Source organism: Dendrobates tinctorius, unplaced genomic scaffold (assembly GCF_039654945.1).
Source record: "Dendrobates tinctorius isolate UK_male_01 unplaced genomic scaffold, ASM3965494v1 ptg000704l, whole genome shotgun sequence".
Classification (NCBI taxonomy): domain Eukaryota; kingdom Metazoa; phylum Chordata; class Amphibia; order Anura; family Dendrobatidae; genus Dendrobates; species Dendrobates tinctorius.
This window is the reverse complement of record NW_027362348.1, coordinates 80,001-85,000: the sequence shown is the minus strand read 5'-3', so window position 1 is coordinate 85,000 and position 5,000 is coordinate 80,001.

Genomic DNA, 5,000 nt, shown 5'->3' with positions numbered 1-5,000 from the left:
TCTTGCCCGTCCTCAAAGGGATGCCCGAGCGGCTTTTCCTCCCAGGGCTGTTCCCCCGCCTGGCGGGAACACGGGGGGGTGCGCAGGGCAGCGTTCTGCCGTACTCCCTTCACCTCTCGCCCCATTCAAATCGCTCCCTTCTCCATCTTCCCCTCGCTCGGGGGGCGTTCGCTCTCTCGCTCTCCCTCTCCCTTCCGAGCCGCCTCGGAGGACGACGTACGAGGAGCGGAAGGCGATGGCGAGTCGGGTGGGGGCACACCGCGCAGTGAGAACCCCCCCTCGCCTGCCTCCACAGCTCTGTCATCCCCCCCACTAACGTAGGGGCTCGGGAAAGACTAGTGGCGCGGAGCTCGGCAGCGGCGTGGAAACGCCACCCACCGCCGCCGCTCTCGCTGGTGCCCGCCGCGGAGGCCGCCCTTCGGGCGATGCGTGGCACGGACCTCCGCGGGCAGGGCTGCGCATCTGGAACTTCGAAAAGGGCCGCCCTTGCTAACACTGTGCTTCCCCACGCGGGGAGCGATTCGGACGGCTGGCCCCCACGCCGGGGTGGGTGGGCGCCCCGCCGTTCGCTCCGCGTGGGTCGTCAGACCACTGTTCATCGTTCGGTGCGATTCAAACTTCCCACAGCTCGGCCGCCTCCGTCCTCGAACGGGAGGTGACGGCCGGCGTGCGCGCCCAAAGATAGGTGGTGGAAGCCCGGGGGTACAGGAGGAAGGACACCGCTCACCGTAAACCGACGCGAGCTCCAAAGCCCGGGTCGAGCGAGCAGCACCACCTCCCCACCCGGGAGCGCCGTGCCAGATCGATCGGAGGATAAGACCGCTCTGAGAGGACATGGACGAGAGGGGCGTCCGCCTTCCGGAGCCCCCCCTTTCGGACGAGGACTCCGGATTTGCCCCCCGAAAGCCATCACCTCCAGAGAACCAGGGACCGCCGAGGGAGGGTCTGGTCAGGCTTGGGTACCCCAGCATTGCCTCTCTCGCTTGGGATGCACGATCGGCAAAAGTCCCTCTCGGAGCTGTGGAAGTTCGGTCTCAGCCGGAGTGCGCAACTTCCAGACGAGAGGGACCACATGCCAAGTCGCCTACCCAAGTCGGGGAACCAGAGAAACAACTGCTTTCTATCGGGGTAGAGAGACGACACTCTCTCAAGTACATTCTGCCAGAGGTGCGCATTCCTATGTATTTGCATTGCGGGACAACGTCCCCACTTTAAGGGGACGAAGTCGGAACTGTACCCGGCCTCAAGTCACTGTAGGGCGGATGCGGCACCTAGAAAATTCCTCATTCCGGTTCTTTTTCACTTAGTCGTTTTTTTTTTTGGCAAGAATGTACCCCAGGATGGCCAAAAAGCCAAAGCCAGGGACTGAGAACCATCGAGCATGCTCTGAGGGGACATAGTCAGAGGGGGCGTCCGCCTTCCAGAGCCCTCCTTCCCACGAGGACTCCAGATTTGCCCCCCCCCCCCTGACAACAGCCATCGCCTCCAGAGAACCAGGGACCACCGAGGGAGGGTCTGGTCGAAGCTCAGGTACCCAGGATAGCTTCTCCGGCTTGGGCATGGACCGCCAGACAAAGCCGCGGACCATGAACCATCCAGCCTGCTCTGAGGGGACATAGTCAGAGGGGGCGTCCGCCTTCAAGAGCCCTCCTTCCCACGAGGACTCCAGATTTGCCCCCCTGACAGCCATCACCTCCAGAGAACCAGGGACCGCCGAGGGAGGGTCTGGTCAAAGCTCACGTACCCCAGGACAGCTTCTCCGGCTTGGGCACAGACCGCCAGACAAAGCCGCGGACCATGAACCATCCAGCCGGCTCTGAGGGGACATGGTCAGAAGGGGCGTCCGCCTTCTAGAGCCCAAACTCGGCCACGGACTCCAGATTTGCCCCCCTGAATGCCATCACCCTTCAGAAGACCAGGGACCACCGAGGGAGGGTCTGGTCAGGCTCAGGTACCCCAGGATCGCCTCTCTCACTTGGGACGCACGACCAGCAAAAGTCCCTCCTGGAGCCGTGGAAGTTCAGTCTCGGCCGTATTTTGCAACTTCCACGACAAGAGGGACCACCTTCTAAGTCGCCTACCCGAGCCAGAGAACCATAGGAACAACCGCCATACATCGGGGTAGAGAGAGCCCACTCTCTCCTATATTCTCCCGCAGGTGCGCATTACTATGTATTTGCATTGCGGGACAATGTACTTCAATGAGCGGGACAAAGTCGGAAATGTATCCGACCTCCTGGAACTGTGCGGCTGCTACAGCAGTCAGAAATTCCCCATTCCGGTTCTTTTTCACTTGGATTTTTTTTTTTGCAATTTTTTGCCTAAAACGTATTCCTCCAACATGTACTAGCTCATGACACTTGAAATTTTTGAGCCAATTGATAATAACAGCTTTTTAGAGCTCAAAAACAAAAAAAATTTGAGCGAACAAAAAATGTTCGAAAATGACCTCAGCTCCTGGAACTGTTTTCGGTACACCTCCAGAGAGGCTCCCCTGCCTGGAAGTCTGTCACTGCTCAGCTCGAAATTTTTCTAAGTCCCAAAATTCGGTTTTTCATCCAAAATTCAACTTTCTGCCCAGGATCCACAAACTTTAAACCCAGTTGGGGGACCCTCCCTGGGGGCCCTACAACATACTGAAGCCCCCCTGTGGTGGAAGTAGGGGAATTTACTTATTTTTACACAAAATCACAAAATTCCATTTTTTGTTCGCAAAACACTTTTTTGTCCTCAAGAAACTTTTTTGTCCTCAAAACACTTTTTTGTCCTCGAGAAACTTTTTTGTCCTCAAGAAACTTTTTTGTCCTCAAAACACTTTTTTGTCCTCAAAACTCAATTTCTTCCATAATTCGACTTTCCCCCAAAAAACCACACATTCTACCCTCATGGGAGGCACTCTCCCTCGGGTCCCCACATCATATTGACGCCCCAGAGCGGTGGGAGAAGGGGAAATCTGATTTTTGCACAAAAATCCAAAAATCGCTCTAAGTCCAAAAATCCTGAAAATTTTTCTAAGTCCCAACGGTACTTTCTGAAAAGTGTACCCAGGCCCCTGGAAGCCTCCTAGGTACACCTCCTGAGACTCCCCCCTTCCTGGAAGTCTGACACATCTCGAAATTTTTCTAAGTCCCAAAAACTGGTTTTTGCTCCATAATTCGACTTTCCCCCCAAAAGCCACACATTCTACCCTCATGGGAGGCACTCTCCCTCGGGTCCCCACATCATATTGACGCCCCAGAGCGGTGGGAGAAGGGGAAATTCGATTTTTGATCAAAAATCCAAAAATCGCTCTAAGTCCAAAAATCCTGAAAATTTTTCTAAGTCCCAACGGTACTTTCTGAAAAGTGTACCCAGGCCCCTGGAAGCCTCCTAGGTACACCTCCCGAGGCGCCCCCTTCCTGGAAGTCTGTCACATCTCGAAATTTTTCTAAGTCCCAAAAAATGGTTTTTGCTCCATAATTCGACTTTCCCCCCAAAAGTCACACATTCTACCCTCATGGGAGGCACTCTCCCTCGGGTCCCCACTTCATATTGACGCCCCAGAGCGGTGGGAGAAGGGAAAATTCGATTTTTGCACAAAAATCCAAAAATCGCTCTAAGTCCAAAAATCTTGAAAATTTTTCTAAGTCCCAACGGTACTTTCTGAAAAGTGTACCCAGGCCCCTGGAAGCCTCCTAGGTACACCTCCCGAGGCGCCCCCTTCCTGGAAGTCTGACACATCTCGGAATTTTTTCTAAGTCCCCAAAAATGGTTTTTGCTCCATAATTCGACTTTCCCCCCAAAAGTCACACATTCTACCCTCATGGGAGGCACTCTCCCTCGGGTCCCCACTTCATATTGACGCCCCAGAGCGGTGGGAGAAGGGAAAATTCGATTTTTGCACAAAAATCCAAAAATCGCTCTAAGTCCAAAAATCTTGAAAATTTTTCTAAGTCCCAACGGTACTTTCTGAAAAGTGTACCCAGGCCCCTGGAAGCCTCCTAGGTACACCTCCCGAGGCGCCCCCTTCCTGGAAGTCTGACACATCTCGGAATTTTTTCTAAGTCCCCAAAAATGGTTTTTGCTCCATAATTCGACTTTCCCCCCAAAAGTCACACATTCTACCCTCATGGGAGGCACTCTCCCTCGGGTCCCCACTTCATATTGACGCCCCAGAGCGGTGGGAGAAGGGAAAATTCGATATTTGCACAAAAATCCAAAAATCGCTCTAAGTCCAAAAATCTTGAAAATTTTTCTAAGTCCCAACGGTACTTTCTGAAAAGTGTACCCAGGCCCCTGGAAGCCTCCTAGGTACACCTCCCGAGGCGCCCCCTTCCTGGAAGTCTGACACATCTCGGAATTTTTTCTAAGTCCCCAAAAATGGTTTTTGCTCCATAATTCGACTTTCCCCCCAAAAGTCACACATTCTACCCTCATGGGAGGCACTCTCCCTCGGGTCCCCACTTCATATTGACGCCCCAGAGCGGTGGGAGAAGGGAAAATTCGATTTTTGCACAAAAATCCAAAAATCGCTCTAAGTCCAAAAATCTTGAAAATTTTTCTAAGTCCCAACGGTACTTTCTGAAAAGTGTACCCAGGCCCCTGGAAGCCTCCTAGGTACACCTCCCGAGGCGCCCCCTTCCTGGAAGTCTGACACATCTCGGAATTTTTTCTAAGTCCCCAAAAATGGTTTTTGCTCCATAATTCGACTTTCCCCCCAAAAGTCACACATTCTACCCTCATGGGAGGCACTCTCCCTCGGGTCCCCACTTCATATTGACGCCCCAGAGCGGTGGGAGAAGGGAAAATTCGATTTTTGCACAAAAATCCAAAAATCGCTCTAAGTCCAAAAATCTTGAAAATTTTTCTAAGTCCCAACGGTACTTTCTGAAAAGTGTACCCAGGCCCCTGGAAGCCTCCTAGGTACACCTCCCGAGGCGCCCCCTTCCTGGAAGTCTGTCACATCTCGAAATTTTTCTAAGTCCCAAAAAATGGTTTTTGCTCCATAATTCGACTTTCCC